The sequence below is a fragment of the Pelodiscus sinensis genome, chromosome 19 (genome assembly GCF_052426305.1).
Source record: "Pelodiscus sinensis isolate ZL-2025 chromosome 19, ASM5242630v1, whole genome shotgun sequence".
NCBI lineage: Eukaryota > Metazoa > Chordata > Testudines > Trionychidae > Pelodiscus > Pelodiscus sinensis.
The window spans coordinates 30,498,278-30,514,485 of record NC_143070.1 but is presented as its reverse complement, the minus strand read 5'-3'; the positions used below and the strand labels follow the sequence as shown (position 1 = coordinate 30,514,485).

Below are 16,208 nucleotides of genomic sequence, written 5' to 3'. Positions count from 1 at the left end.
AGGCTAGTGTAGTTAAGGAGAGACCCATGTTCATGTGTCCCTGATGGTCTAGTGGCTAGGATTCACTTTCACTGCTGAGGCCTGGGTTCAATTCCCAGTCAGGGAAACCAGCCTCATCTGTAGTCATGAAATCTGCCAAGTCTTTGCCCTTTTCCATCACAGGGAGGGCCAGTGGGCTGAGGGAAGGGAGGGGCTGGGGTGCCAGAGGCAGGCTCTGGCTGGCAGACACTCCCAGCAGCCAAGCACATTTCTCAGGCAGCCCCTTCCCTGCGCAGGGGGTACAGGTCACACCCCTGGGTGAATAAGAGCTTGTGGGGACTGGCCAGGGCTTCAAGCAGGCAGCTCCCATTGGCCACAAACAAGCTTGGAGCAGGGACCAGGCATGAAGCCTTTTCCTCTACAGCTGAGAGACACAAAGGGCCCAGCAGCCCCTTCTCTCAGCTGTGCGTGGGGGCAGGGCGAGCAGGGAATCTGCCTGAGGCTTCTTGCTGCCATGTTGGGTGGCTTCATGGGCTGGATCCAGCCCGCTGGCCTGTATTGCCCAGGCCTGGCTTAGAGGGAACCTTGGCTCTGGGCTGTGGGGGAGGGGCGCTGTGGAAAGGCCAGTCTCGCCTTCCTGGGCAGGGCATGACGACATGCGGCAAACCATCCTGGACAGAGAATTACAGGCCACACAAGACTCTTATCACAGCCAAAGTAGCTCAGTGGGGAGAGCGTTAGACTGAAGATCTAAAGGTCCCTGGTTCAATTCCAGGCTTTGGCATGCTCCAATAGGGGCTAATTACTTCAAGTTGATGGTTTTGCTTAGAGCTGTTCTCACAACCTGCACTGCAGGAGAAAAGGGGAGATGAGCTGCCTCCTGGATCTCTATCCTGCCACAGGGCAGGTACAAGGGCTAAATTGGGGGGGAATCAGGTGACACCACAAAAAACACTCCTTGTTGGCAGTGCTGGAACATGGCACCACATGAGCATGTTGCTAGCACCCATGTCTCCTCCCCTCAGGGCCACTAGAGATGTCCAGCAGCTCTCTCCTTGCACCCTGGGGTTGTCTGTCTGGGCCATGCACTCACACACACTGGCCCCTCCCTTTCTAGGACAGGGCTCCTGTTGTTCCTTCCTTTACTCAATCTGGGAGTTGGGCTTATCCCAAGCAGCAGGGGCTGTGTTTACCTGGGGAGCCACAAACAGGAGCAGAACCCCCTGTTCCCACTTTTTGCTTAGCTTTGAACCAGGAGCCTTTTGCAAATTAAGCAAACACGATAACCACTACCCCACAGAAACATGCTTGTCAGTTTTTTTCTGTACATAAACTTGGACAAATATTCTGTTACTAATTCTTTGCCCAAGGCAGAGCAAGAGCAGGGAACAAGACCCCCCCCCAATACTTCTCTAGACCCTTTGCTCCCAACACGGGGGGGGGGGCTGTGTTCCTCGGGAGGAGTGACCCACCTCATATCCCCAACATTTCTGCCCTTCATGGATGGATCTTTGGGGGCAGGCCCAGACGCTCCATCCTCTCACTCAACTCCTATCACACACTGGAGCAGGGCAGCCCCCAGGGGTAGGGCTGAGCCATGGGGTGCTGGGTAAAGGGCAGAGGCTGCAGGAGCTGAGAGTTTCCCCAGAGCCCAGGGACCCATAAGGAGGCACCATGCCCTCTGTCTCTCTCGGAAGGCGCAGAAAGGGATTGACTGGGGACAGGGAGAGTGGCCCAGGGGTTGTGCAGCTTGTTAGGGCGTGGCCAAAACACAGGCCTCCCTGTGAGCAGGATTTGAACCTGTACAAGGAAACCCTATTGGATTTCTAGTCCAACGCCTTAACCACTCAGCCATCACAGCTGTGAAGTCAGCAGTCTCCCAGGATCAGGGAAAGTGGTAAATAATCCCAGTGCCCAGGCCTGACCTCACCCGCCCCACAGAATTCACACAGCAAACCTGGCTACAGAACAGGGCAAGCTTGGGGGCTCATTGCTGGGCCCTGGGGTGAAGCATTAAACCAGCCCCCTCCTGCGGGGCCTGTGAGTGTTGCTGTCCCTGCAGTACAGACAGGGCCATGGAGACAGGGAGAGGTTCACTGAATGGGCCATGGGCACCCAGCGAGTTAGAGCCCAGCTCTGCCCCCAGCTCCCTGCCCCACCCACCGACGTGCTGACTCCCTCGCTGCCAGGGGGCTGTTTTCATTGGCCTCTTTTGTTTTCTTTTCTGCTGGGAGACATTGGGACAGTGGGCCAGGGCGTCCTGCAGTTGCCATCTCCCTCTGTGCAGGGGCTGTCCAGAGCCCCGACTAGCAAACGCTGACACTGCTGTTAGGTCCAGACCAGAGGGGAGTGTTTAAGGGTTATTTCAGAAGAAGGGTTTTCTCCCCAAATAACTGCATCTAAACGTTGTTTTTTATTTCATAATAAAGTATTTTGAAACAGCACCCGGACACGATTATGCAAATATAGCGCGGGATATTTAAATCCCGGTTTCATTTACAATTTCGAATGTCTCCATTTGCATCCCTCTCCTGAAGGAAACTGCAAGTGTCGACATGTCCTGGGTGTTGCAACCTCCCAGCACTCACCTGATGTTCCCTCCCCGCTGCCTGAAGACGTTTGGGAGTCCTCCTGCGTCTCCTGGCGCTGCAGGTCATCAGCGTTGTCATCCTGAAGCTGCAGCCGCTGCTTCCCAGGTGTCTCCATCCCAGACTCCACAACTATCCCTGGAGACAGGGGCTCCCCACACCCCGGGATTCGGTCCAGTTCCTCACAGTATGCACAGTGCTGCGGTGCTTCCCCAGAGCGGGACCTGCCCTCACAGGCCCACACAGACCCCTCCTGCAATTCGTTGACCTTGGGTCTGACTTGGTCTAGGATGCAGGAGGGGGGAGGTGGCCTTTCTCTGCAAGGCCATCAGCCATTGGACCATATGTTAGACAATTTCATGGAGGTTAGGTCCATAAAAGGCTAGTAGCCAGGGGATAAAATGGTGTCCCTGGCCTCTGTCTGTCAGAGGCTGGAGACGGATGGCAGGAGACAAATCGCTTGATCGTTGTCTTCAGTCCACCCCCTCTGGGGCACCTGGTGCTGGCCACTGTCGGCGGACAGGACACGGGCTAGATGGACCTTTGATCTGACCCAGTACGGCCGTTCTTATGTTTTTATGTTCATAAATGTCCACATTCCTCCACCTGGACTGCCGGGCCTGCAGAGACTCCCCCTCGGATCACAGCTCCAAGAGGGTCTTTATCTCTGGCCCAGACACTGACAGTGTCTGGTGTTTGCTGCCCCCTGCTTGGTCCTGTGATGTGTCCCTGAAGAGGTCTCTGGGGGCTTGTGCCTGAGACATGGCTCTCCAAAAGGAAGACGTGCTCGATCTTAGGCAAAGGACCCAGAAACAACACTTTACGGCAAAAAACACAAGGACGGCTCTTGGTCCGCATCCCTGGGCCACACAGAGTATCCAGAAGTCACTTCCCCACCTCTCCCTTGGCTGCTCTAGAGCTTAGCCCAAAGTCTGATAAACTCTACTCTCCCACCCAACAACCTCTGGGACTCCTCTCCTGCCCAGCTCCTCACACCATGGAGAGTGCAGGGCAGCCACTCCCCCAGCATCACCACTTCTGGTCTCTGCCTAATAGCCAAGAAGTTCTGCTTTACCCAAACCACACAGGCACCCTCTCGCCTCTGGCTAGCCTCATGGCAGATGTAGGATTTCCTCACTAATTTTCCCAGCAGCTTTGCAGGCAGGCATTGGTGGTATAGTGGTGAGCATAGCTGCCTTCCAAGCAGTTGACCTGGGTTCAATTCCCAGCCAATGCAATGCAAAGAGGGAGCATCAAATCTTCTTGCTGAGCTTTTACTTGAACCCTGAAAAACAGGTACAAATGGGTTCTGCAGCTGAGGGCTGCCTCTCACAGCTCTTCATCCTCTCCGAGAGCATGCACAGTAATGCAGTTCCTCCCTCATATACCTCTGCTGCGATTCCTTGACCTTGGCTCTGACTTGGTCTAGGCTGTGGGGGTAGGGGGGAGGTGACCTTTCTTTGCTAGACTATTGGCCATTTGGCCAAAAATGTCGGCATTCCTCTGCATGGACTGCAGGGCCTGCAGAGACTCCTCCTGGGACCACAGCTCCAAGAGGGTCTGTATCTGTGTCCCAGATAATGACGGTGCCTGGTGTTTGCTGCTCATTGCTTGATTTGATTCCCAGCCAATGCAAGGTGGGAAGAGAACAGGCAACCTCCTGGGGGAGAACTTAGTTAACCCTGAACAACAGGCACAAGTGGGTCCCACAGCCAAGGGTTCCCTCTCACTGCTTTTTGGGGGTTGCAGCCCAAAAAAAACTAATTTGGCTGTTGTGGGGTCTGCATGGGGCTTGTACCCGTGACCTGGGCATTATTAGCATCAAGCTCTAAACAGCTGAGCCAGCAGGCCCATGAGTAGACTCCCAATAGAGTGAAAAGAAGAGTTTTCCCTGCTATTGGAGAAAGCAGGCCAGGCCAAGGGCCTTTTAGCCACTGGGTCTGTGCAGATTACAGCCTCCTCCTACCAACTCTCTGGCCTGTTTCCTGAAAAGCCTCAGCCTTTTGCCTGTTTCTGCTTCCCTGTCCATAGTAGGCAGCTAAAGGGAGGTAGAACAGTCAGCACAGCAAACAACTCTGTGGCCAGCATGGGGCTTGAATGCATGACTTTGGCATTATCAGCACCAGGCTCTAACCAACTCAGCTAGCCAGCCAACCAGAACACAGCTCACAAATGGCCCTTTCAGAAAGGCGCCTCCAGCAGCTGAAACCTGTCTCTGCAGTTGCCAATGGCTCTTCTCTGATAGGGCCACTAGCGACTCACTGTGACGTGGGCTGGCTCGTCCAGCTGGTTTGAGGTTTGGTCAAGGTGGCTGGCGGCTGGCATGGTGCACTGAGACCCAGTGCAAAGAGGCAGCTGGAATCTCTTGCTGTCAGCACCTTGCCTCCCAGGTCCTTCCCTGTCAGCAGCAACCACAGCCCCAGACAAACCTGGGTTCAACTCCCAGTGGTGCCTTATTACAGCCTTTGCTCACATTTTCCTATGTGTTTCTGGGACACAGAAGAGGCCTCCCCGGGCCACCCATGGAACTGCTGGTTCAGGAAAAGGCTGATTGAGGAGGAACATTGGAAAGAAGGAAACCACAAGCCTGGAGCAGGTGCAGAGGCTGCCATGACTGGCACTGGCAAGGCAGGGCTCTGACTGCAATTGCTGGGACAGGAGAGCCAGCACCACACACCCTTGTGATTCCCTAGTGGTGTCCGTGATCAGAGAGACCGAGGTGCAACCTCTGCAGCTCCTGCAGCCATAGAGAGTTAGGGTCTGTGGGCATCAGGTGCTTCTCATCCGTGGTTTCCTTCTTCCCAACACTCCTCCCCAATCAGCCTTTTCCTGAACCAGCAGTTCCATGGGTGGCCAGGGGAGGCCTCTTCTGTGTCCCAGAAACACATAGGAAAATGTGAGCAAGGCTGTAAAAAGGCACCACTGGGAATTGAACCCTGGTTTGTCTGTTTACAAGGCAGGTGCTTTAGGCACCTAAGCCATGCTGTCTTCCTTGGTCTGATAAGTGTAATTGCTCTACTCTATGGTTCCAGACAACACCTTTGACTCCCAAAGTGCAGCAATTTCCTTCCAGCCCTGGCAGTGTCTGCGGCTGAGCTGCACAAAGGAAGATACAAGATCCTTGGTGGGGTCTTTGCCGGATGAACGTGCCTGAGGAAAGACACTGGAACTGCAACAGACACACAAAAGGGAACGAGGGACAGTTTGAGTCACACACATGGCAGGCGGCGCAGCACAGCCAGGGACCTTATCCACTCCCAGAGCACCCCAGCTTCTCCACCCCACTAGGCAAACTGCCCCATGGGCCTCGCCCACACCATGCTCGGGGCCTGGGGATTTTCTGTCAGTTTGCCAGACCAAATATCTAGCGCCCCCCCCCCCCCCGCCTCCCCACTGCTCTGGAGTCTCTGCCTCTCATGGGCCTTCTCATCCTCCTGCTCCGCTTTGTCTCCCGACAGACCCTGCTCTGCTACAGCCGCCTCCCTCTGACTGTCACTTCTGGACCTTCTAGAGCAAAATGCGCCCCTTTGTTCTGACTTTGAATACCTGGGCTTTCAGCACTCAGATTTGCACCTAACACCAGCATTGGCTAGTGAGGGGTCTGAACAACTTCTGCTGGGAAGGAGACAACTGTGGAGCGTCCTTTCTGAGAGCAAAAGGATGTAAACTCCTTGTCAGTGAAAGGAAACCTGTCACCCCAGGTGGGACTTGAGCTCACAATCCCTGGCTTAGGAGGCCAGTGCCTTCTCCATTAGACCACTGGGGCAAAAAGAAAACGTTGTCAGGGAAAGAAATTCACCCTTCTAAATGTTCCTTCTTTAACTTTTAGCTCCTGATTAATCCCCTTTGAAGAAGCCAGATACACAGGAAGGGCTGATCACACCCCTCTGAAAATCAGCTTTCCATGGGTATCTGTAGCTGGCTCTGAGTCATGGGCCTTGACATCTCGTCTCCCTCCCGAAACCAGGGAAGTGTCTCTCACCGCTGCAGCCTTCTGAGGCTCTATGGCCCTGTCTGTACAGCAGGGACAGCAACACTCACAGCCCCACAGGAGGGCCCCTGGCCTAGCAATGTGGCCCCCGAGCAGCCTCTGATGTTCCCTGCTTGAGCCCCAGAACCAGCCCTGAGTGACGGGGGCAGGGAGAGCAGCTCACACATGCCAAGGGGCTGGCCAGGGGCAGGAGTGACATCACAAGGGCCTTGTGCAGCACCTCAGCTCATTGGTTGGGAGGCAGTGACCTCACAGAGGATCCATGGCAACAGCCAGGTGGGACAGGCTGCAGGAATGTCAGAGACCCCCATGGCCTGGCTGCCTGGAATCTCCTTTGTGAGGTTTCCCCTTGAGGGCAGAAGGGATTGAGGGTCCCAGCTGGGAGTGTCTCTGTGGAGATTTCCCCTTTCCCCAGGCTGCAGTGGGAGGGGCTGGGGCAGGCAGGGGTACAGGAGGGGCTGGCACTGAACAAACCCAAACACCCCCTGGCTACATCTGCCCTGCAGGCTTCTTGCTCAAGAACTGTTTTGTGCAAGAATTCTTGTGCAAAGGTCTTGTGTAACAGTGCGTCCACACTGCCATGTGCTTTTGCACAAGAAAAGTACTTTTATGCAAGAGAGCCCATGGCAGTGTGGACACTCTCCTTCCAAGAAAGCTCTGATGGGCATTTTAGCCATAGGGCTTTCTTGAGCAAGAGACCCCTGTTGCCTGTTCACACTGCCTCCTTGTGGATGAGTGATTGCGCAAGAGGGCTTATTTCTCTTGGGGAGAGGAATAATTCTTGCACAAGAAGCCCTGTTGTCTGATGCTGAACTATAAATTTACTTGAGCAAAAACATGCCTGCAGTGTAGACACTCTGCAAGATTTTGGGCAAGAACAGCTGCAGTGAACAGCTCAAAAAACCTGCAGTGTAGACGTAGCCCTGCAGTGTAGATGCAGTCTGAGAGAGACAAGGAAAGAGAGTAACCAGAGCCTCCCCCCAGCAGGCTGGCCCTCAACAGGCTGGGTGTGTCTACACAGCACCTCACCTTGAAATGAGCTGTGCAATGTGAGCGGCTGCCTGGGCCCTCAGGGGAAGGTCTGTGGGGAGTTTCCAAGGCAACAACAACAACAACAACAACATTTCATAACATACAGTCATCTGTCTCTGAAGGGATGAGAAATGCAGGGCCCAGGTGCAGGGAGCCGGGTCACATTCTCCTGCCTGAGTCTCAGTCCTGGCTGAAGCCTGGCTACAGAGAGAAGAGGCCAATGCAAACAGCCCCATAGCAGCGAGGGAGTCAGTACGTGGGTGGGTGGGCAAGGAGCTGGGGGCAGAGCTGGGCTCTAACTCACTAGGGGTGCGTCCCATAGCTCAGAATAAGCAATGCAATTGGGTAGCTTATTTCGAGTCAATTTTGAAATAGTTTATTTTGTAATTTGCCGCTGGCTGCACAGCACTTAGTTCCAAATAAATCGCTGTTCTGAAACGCCCCTCACTCCTCGCACCATGAGGTTTGCAGGGACGTCAGAATAGCGAGCCCGTTATGGTTTGAAATAAAGGGCTTGCTCTTAAGATGCGTCAGTGTGATATGAGCACCACGTCCTAAACCTCCGAACTAGCCGGCCCATGGGTGTCAGTCCCACAAGTGGCCCTTTCAGAAAGGAGCCTCGGGCAGCTCTGGAACAGGGGAGGTGAGGCAGATGCATCTTTCACAGGTAGGAGAGCTAGCTCAGCTCAGCTGATAGAGCACTTGCTTAGCATGCAAAATGCAGTGGGGTCAATGCCCATGTTCTTCAGGTGCAGCTCAGTTCTTATCTCTTATTTTCCCTGGCGGGGGCTCATTGGCCCTCTCCCTCTTTCTACCTGCTCTCCCAAAAGAGACAGACCTGCCTCCCCTTTCTTTTCCCCCAGCAATGTACATGCTACAAAGCAGAGTGGAGGTATCAATCAGGCTCTGTGGTGCAATGGAAAGCACGTTGGACTTCTAAGCTGCAGGGAGCTGGCGTAAGCATACCTAGATATTCAAAGGTTGTGGGTTCAAGTCCCATCAGAGTCACTTTAGCTGCTTCCTCATTTCCAAGGCGCCTTTTATAGACCAGCAATTCTTAGGCTGACACTGGGGTGGGCTTGAATCCAGACAGTTTCCAGCAGCAGGCCTGGCCCGTGTGGGGCCTGCGTCTGTGGGGGAGAGCATTGCTGGCCTGCACCACAGGGATGCGGGTGAGAAGGTGCTGCGGGAGCTGGGCACGTGACGCCTGATGGCAGCTGTAAGGGATGCATCTGCCATCAGGCACCCCACATCGGTTGACATCCTGGGCAGCTACCGGGCTCGCCCATGCCTGCGTCTGGACCTGTCCAGCAGATCCCAGGGAGGGTGGAGGGAAGGGCTGGTCCTTGGGGTTGGGGCTGGGGGTTGTTCTGAAAGGCTGCAGGTGCCATTAGACCGTTTTGTCCTTCCCTGTCTCCTGCTAGTGCTGAGCAACACTCAGGCTGTGTCTACAATGCACTGCTCTTCTGGAAAAAGCCCTTCCATGAGCATTTTCTCCTCCCACTGGGGAAGGCAGCTGGGCAGGACCCAGAATGTGGCACAAATGGAAATGCAAAGGCTTCAATGCAGTGCTGGTGGGAGTGGCCTCTGGGTTTGATTTAGTGGGTCTCAGTTGGACTTGGTGTTTGAAATTATGCAAATGAAGCTCAGGAAGTTCAAATCCATGTTTCATTTGAAATTTCACTCATCTGGATTCGCATTCCTCCCTGGAAGGAGAACAGACCCTGTGTGAAACCAAGGGAGGAAGACACTCCTGTCAGTGAGGAACAGGGCGCAGGGAGGTGTCGGTGGAGCAGGTCACCAGCCCGGCCCCGTCTCCTGTCACCGGAGAGATGGCCCTGTGCTGGGATATGAGAAAGGATCCCAGCGATGCTCCTCGCAGCCCAGGAGAAGAAGGGGGCTCTGGATGGAAGGAAACCGAGTAAAGAAGGTCCCAGTGGGCATGAACTGGGGCACCAGTTTGGCCCAGTTGAGGGAGGGGTGGTTGGTGTTAAGAGCAGCGCTCAGCACTCAGAACCCTGCAATCTGAGGTCCCATTCCTGCCTCCTTTCCCAGGCTGAGCCAGTGGCCGAAAGGGACTGCAGCTGCTGCTGGCAGGGAAGAGGCTGGGAGGCAAGGTGCTGGCAGCAGGAGATTCCGGCTGCCTCTTTGCCCTGGGTCTGCCGGCCGCCAGCCACCTTGACCAACCCTCAAACCAGCTGGACTAGCCAGCCCATGTCACAGTGAGTCGCTAGTGGCCCTGTCAGAGAAGAGTCATTGGCACCTGCAGAGAACGCCCAGCAGCGGTCCGAGGCACCTTTCTTGAAAGGGCCACTGGTGAGCTGTATTCCCCTAGGCTGGCTATCTCAATTAGTTAGTGCGTGGTGCTAATAATGCTAAGGTCAGGGGATCAAACTCCATGCTGCCCACAGTGGCGTTTGGTTTGGTGACTTCCCTTCCTTAAGCTTCCTGCTATGGACAGGGAAGCAGAAACAAGCAAAAATGTGAGCTTTGCAGGAAGCAGGGCAGAGATCTGGTAGGGGGAGGCTCCAGCCTGCACAGCCCCAGTGGCTAAAAGGGCCTTGGCCTGGCTTCCTGTCCCCAAAAGCAGGGGACCTGATGCCCAAATTCCTGCTGCTGCAGTGGCTACCTCAAGGCACCAGCTGGGGGGCAGGCTCTGGAGCCCAAGCCACACGGGGAGACTCAATATGACTGGGAGGCCTGGAGCGTGTGAGCCCTGCACAGAGGCTGCTGCTGGGGGCCTGCTTCAGTGGCCCAGCAGCTCAAGTTCCCCTGAACCAGCTTCTCCCCCTGGAGCCACCCTCCAGTGCTGCTGAGGCCCCTGACATGAGGCAGTGGGATCACCAGAGGAAGGTGCCAGCCTTAGCCCTTCCTCCCAGCCTCCTCCCCCTCCCATCCCAGGTCCTTTCCCCAACCCCTCCCCAGTTCTACATTCCCCAACCAGAGAGTTTGTTCTTTCAACAGGGAAAAGTCCTGATTGTATTACCGGGGGGGGAAGGGGAGTGGGAAAGGGGGTGTGTTGGGGGGGAGGCACAGAGGGCAAAAAATGAGGAGTAATGTTAGTTTGAACCAAGGGGCTGGGTTTGAACTACTGCAGAAAAAAGGACTCTGCCCCTGGAGCTGCCCTGTCCTCTCCAGAGCCCTTACGCTGGCACCGGGGAGACCTAAGTCCAGACAGTGCACAGCCAAGGGGGAGGGAAGGGCTGGTACTTGGTGGTGGGGGTGGGGGTTGTTCTGTAAGGCTGCTGGCCCCATTAGACCCCTTTTTTAGCAGTGAGGGAGAGGTGGGAAAGGGGCCCTGAGTTAACCTCTTGGGTCTCAGCTGCTGTAACGTGGCAAGAAAATTGACTAGGGACGTGTTTTGCAAAAGTTGCAGCTGTTTTCCCTGACTGGGAATCAAACCCAGGCCACAGCAGTGAGTGTGCTGGATCCTAGCCACTAAATCATCAGGGACAAATAAAAGAAAGCTCTTTGCTCACCTACTCTAGCCTTTCACAGGCCATTTTCTGTCCACTTCAGGATGGCGGGGTGGGTCCATTCTCCCTTGCCCAGAGGGGACACGAACAGCCAAACAGAACATCAAAGCAGCCAGACTGGGCCATGCCAGTTGTCCAACTAGCCCAGGATCCTGTCTCACAACAGCAGCCAATTTCATTGTCCCGAGGGAATCCTCAGGACAGACACTTGTTAAGTGATCCCTCCATTCCCAGATTCTGCACCCCTGTCATCATCACATAAACCCCTGTCCCGTCGCCCCTTGCTTGTCCCTTTCCCAAGCTGAGAAGAAGAAGTTCCATGAGCTCCTGGGAGCTGCTTTCCAAAGAAGAGGCATTTCCAGCAGAGAAGATGCCAAGCCCAATCCTCCTACACAAAGCCCCAGGAAATACCAGTGGAGATTGGGAAAGCTCCCTCTCGGGCAGCGCTACGGAATGGACCCGGCTGGCCATCGGGCTGACTAACGCCATCAGCAGACGAATCTCCGTGAGACTTCTCAGCCCAAGTGCAGAGACTGTGGGGTCTCCCACTCCCAGCCCAGTGGCAGAGGGGCAGCGCCCTGAGGAGGCAGGTCCTGAGGCGGAGGAAACCTTGGAAGGGAACAGAGACAAGGGAGACGTGAGGTGAGAAGAAGGGGAACAAGTTGCCTCTCCTCAAGCGACACATGGTGGGAAACTGCCGGTTCCGGTGCAAGCCGAGCTCCAAGGGCTGGTTCCTGCCCCGGTGGCTCCTTGCAGGGCCTGGCTTGAGAAGCACCAAAAAGTGCCGTGTGTGGCCAGGAGAGAGGGTGGGGAGAACAGAAGGTGTTGGAGCAAGCTGGGGCTGCCGGGTCTTGGGGGATCTGGGCATCAGGGGGGAACCTTACTTGGTTTTGTGTCCCCTTGCAGCAAAGGCTACGGACGTCCCAGAGGCTGGAGGTGCTGCCATTGGCCTTGGCCTATGTGGCTGCAATGCCCTGGTCCCTGCCAAGGCACCGCTGAGGAGCGTCAACCCCAGCGCTGCCTCCTCCCACCTCAGCCCAACCTGCCTAGGTCTATGTCTACTCTCGCGGCTTTTTGCGCAAGAACATCTTGCGCAAGGGTGCTTCTGCAACAAGTCGTGCGCAAGAAAACGTCCACACTTCCACGTGCACGCTGTGCTTTCGCGCAAGAGCTCTCACGGCAGTGTGGACGCTCTCTTGTGCAAGACAGGGGTGAGGATGTGGAAGGTAGAGAAGTCAGGGCACAGGATTCGGGATGGGGGGAGTCTTGGGGCTGGGACTGTGTGTGTGTGTTGAGGGGATCCCTCTGCTCTGGGCTCTCCGACGCCCTTTAACACTCAAGGGCTTTCTCTGCAGCGCACTTGGTGCCGTGAGAACAAAGCTTGGAAAGGGGGTTGATTTTCCTCCATCTCCCCTTGCTGCTGCGCTAAAAGAAATCCTGAAACGGGCCTCTTTACCTGTCACTGGAGAGATGGTCCTGTGATGGGGGAAGACTGCAGTATAGAGCCTGGCTAGCTCAGTTGGCAGAGCATGAGACTTTTAATCTCAGGGTCATGGGTTCAAGCCCCATGCTAGGTGATGCCCTTCTTTAACTCACATTCTAAGTCTACAAGCAATTCACTTTCAGCTTTCACCAGGGTTCTAGAAAGAAAAAGTCTAGTCCTGGGGTCCAGCTTTATTTTTGTTCCCATAATAGAAGAACTAAGGGTGCGCCATGATATTAGCAGGTTGAAAACAAACAAAAGGAAGAATTTCTTCACACAAGCGCAGTCAACCTGTGGAACTCCTTGCCAGCGGATGTTGTGAAGACCGGGACTATAAGGGCATGTCTATACTTGGAAACTATTTTGAAATTGCTTAAATCAACTTAATAACTTACAGTCTAAGAAAACAGAAATAGTGTGTCCTCCGTATGGGGAAGCCTCAGAATTAGTCCTAGGCAGGCTCTGTTACTGTTCCTTTCTGGGGGCATGGGGATCACCCCACAGAATTCACACAGCAAACGGGGCTCTCAGAGCACAGGGGAAGTTAGGGGGCTTCTTGCCAGGCCATGGGGTGAAGCATCAAACCAGACCCCCTCCTCTGGGGCCTGTGAGTGTTGCAGAATCTGGGCCTCCTGCACCTGGACAAGAGCAAACAAAATGTCTCAGGGCCCCACAGAGACCCACCTGGACTGCCTGGGTCATGAAACAGGAAGTGGCTGAGGCTGCGGCCAGCCAGGGAGCTCCCTGGCCCCTGCGATTGCAGGCATTAGGGTTGCCAGATGATTCAACAGAAATACTGGACTCACTTGACACTACCTCACAATCGACATTACAGCTTATTTAGAAAATACCCGACATTTCTATTTCCTCATTTACACTTTCTCAGTTTGTTTCCCGAACAGAAAGCTCAAATACTGGACAGCTCGGTTCAGAACTGGACACCTGGCAACCCTAGCCGGCATGGAAGCAAAGTGTAAGGCTGTGAGAGGAGGCCTCCTGTTGCCTCCCCCGGCCTGAGGCAACAGGGCTTCTTCCTCCTGTCTGAGGAGGGAGCAACAGAGACCGGGCTGAAGGTTTTGTGCTGGGGCTGGAGGCTTAAGCCCCAGCCCTTGGCCTCAGTGGGACTTGCTGCTTCTCCCTACTCCTGCCTTGCTGCCTCCTTTGGCCAGCAGCGCTCAGGGGGCAGCCGGGAGAGCCGGCTGCCATGGGCCGAGGAGGCCAAGGCACAAGCCCCTAAGAGGCAACAGGCCTGGGGTCTCTAGCTTTCCCAGGCTCACGCCAAGGGGTTTTATGCGGTGCTGGGAGGGGAGGGATGCTAGGCCAAGGCCAGTGTGAGAAGGGGCAGTGCCTGCCAGGGCAGAAAGGGTTGCTGCAGAACGTGAGACATGGCGTTTCTGCCTGGTTTCACTCAGGGGACCTTCCCTTGCTGCTACGGACTCTTCTCCTGTTACTTGAGAGACTGAAATGGGGCCATTCTTGTGGTAAAAGAGGCCAGTGTGCCTAGGCCTCCCCACACAGACCAGAGCGCCCCACTGGGGACAGGACAGAGCCTTGAATCAAGCATTTGAGACCTTCTGATCCTCTATCCTGTGACAGGGTAGTGCGGGAGGGACACTGCACACAGAGTGGCTAGCTCAGTCGGTAGAGTATGTGACTCAATTTCAGAATCATAGGTTCAAGCCCCATGCTAGACAATGCCCTCCCTTCAGTTACATTCTCTGCATACAAGGCAATTCAGTCTTAGCTTTCTCCAGCTCTCAGATAGGAAAAATCTCTGGGGTTCTAACTGACACTTCCAGCCTCAGAGGAGAGCAGAAGCAAATTCTCCCAACCAAGAAAGAAGGGAGAAAAACCCATCAGTATCTGATTGCTCCCCTTCAGCACTCTGTAGCTTCCTGTCCTTCAGCATCAGCTCTGTGATGGGACAATAAGAGCATGTCTACACTGTAGTGTTATTTGGAAATAAAGTGCCTGTCTACACAGCAAGCTGTTATTTCCAATTAAGTACAAATTGGCAGACTTCCTACTCTGACTCCAGTAACCTCCATTTCATGAAGAGTAAGGGAAGTCAAAGGGAGTGTTCTCTTCCTTCCACTACCTGCTGTCCATAGCACCAAAAGCCAAGTTAAGCTATTTTGACTTCAGCTACACAAACAAGTAGTTGAAGTTGTGTATCTTAGTTTGACTTTTGCCCTGCTGTGTAAACATGCCCTAAATGAGCTACTAGTTAAGAAGCTGGCAAAGGATCCCTTCCCATGGTATTACAGTGCCAGGGAAGGGTACACACCAGGGCAGAAGGCAAAGCAGCTGGGGCTGAGAGAGACCGGAGCAGGCAGAGAAGGAATTGAATGGAGAAAGAGGGGGGCTCTTTCCGCCTGGGTTTGACACAGACCTTTTGCATGCCAGACAAATGGGATAACACCACAGAGCAGAAACAACAGGACAGAGGAAATTTTTAAACGAAAGCTTCAACCCCCCCACTTGCAGGAACAGTTTACATCCATCGACATTTACAAAATGCTTCCCCACAAACCTCTCTCCAGACTGTGTGTCTCTGGGAAAGATTTCTGCCAAGCCCGGTCCCAGCCCACTGGTCAGAGCCCCCTCAGAAACAGGACACCCTCACTCCCAGCCGTGTCCCCGCCCAGATGAGGAAGGGGAAATGAGCCACAGGCCGCTGCCCCCTGGGTCAACAGACAAGTGGGTTGACTGTTCTCAGGGACACCACAGCAGCATCCCTGCTTCCCCTTGGAGGGGGTTTCCTCAGGCCAGACCGAGCCATTCCGGCGCCCTGGGCTGGGGAAGGGCACATGCGTGGCCCAGCCCCTGCCCAGAATGTGGTGGAGGGCCCAAGGAGCTGGCAGTGGCCGGAGGCATGTGCCTTGCCTGGCCACCGCCGCTGGTGCTCAGCCTGGTGCCGCTGGGAGCAGGCTGAGGCTGGCCATGCAGGGCCCCGCAGCCGCGGGGGGAAGGTGCTGCTGGCCAGCGCTGCAGGGGTTAACACAGCCCCTGCCTCGGGCAACCGCTGCAGGGTGGCTGGTGGGAGCTGCTGCAGCTCGCGATACGGGCACGTGGTGCCTGATGGCAGTTATCAGCTGTAAGGGGGCACAGCACCCCTTATATCAGGCGCCCCAGGCAGCTGCCCGGCTAGCCCATGCCTGATTGAAGTGCTCCAACCATTCGGGATGCCGCATCAGGTACCCCCATAGGTTGCCACCCTGGGGCAGAGATGTGCATGCAGCACGCGCCTGCTGCCCAGGGTGCAAGAATGGCTTGGGCTGGCCCTGCAACCAGCCCAACTCTCCCAGGCACCCCCAGAGAGCAGCACTCACACATGGGGGGCTGGAAAGTGGAGAGACTCCCTGAGACACCAACTCAAAAGGACTCGCTCTGGGTATGTCTGCACTGAGATAGCAGCCCAGTGGCCAGGCTGTAGCTGGCCCAGCTCAGCTGTACCTGGCCTGGAGGGCTTTGGTTGGGAGATTAGAAACCTACAGACAGGGGCATCTGTGGGAGGTGGGGGGGATGTCACCATGTCAGGGCAACTGTCATGCCCCCCCATCTTCCTTTGCTCCAGCCCCACCGCTGAGAGATACTGACCATTGTCATTGCTTAAACTGGTAAGTTATCAGAGGGGTAGCCCTGTTAGTCTGAATCTG

General features: G+C 55.1%; 3 non-coding genes across 3 annotated transcripts; all 3 read left to right on the top strand.

Moving 5' to 3' along the window:
* The first annotated feature begins 690 nt into the window (after positions 1 to 690).
* On the top strand, positions 691 to 763 carry TRNAF-GAA (transfer RNA phenylalanine (anticodon GAA)). The gene has a single exon. It is a non-coding gene; the product is annotated as a tRNA-Phe (tRNA).
* A 2,969-nt stretch (positions 764 to 3,732) lies between these two features.
* Positions 3,733 to 3,804, top strand: TRNAG-UCC (transfer RNA glycine (anticodon UCC)). Its single transcript has one exon. It is a non-coding gene; the product is annotated as a tRNA-Gly (tRNA).
* Positions 3,805 to 8,492: 4,688 nt separating this feature from the next.
* On the top strand, positions 8,493 to 8,598 carry TRNAR-UCU (transfer RNA arginine (anticodon UCU)). The gene is made up of 2 exons: positions 8,493 to 8,529; positions 8,563 to 8,598. It is a non-coding gene; the product is annotated as a tRNA-Arg (tRNA).
* The last annotated feature ends 7,610 nt before the right edge of the window (positions 8,599 to 16,208 follow it).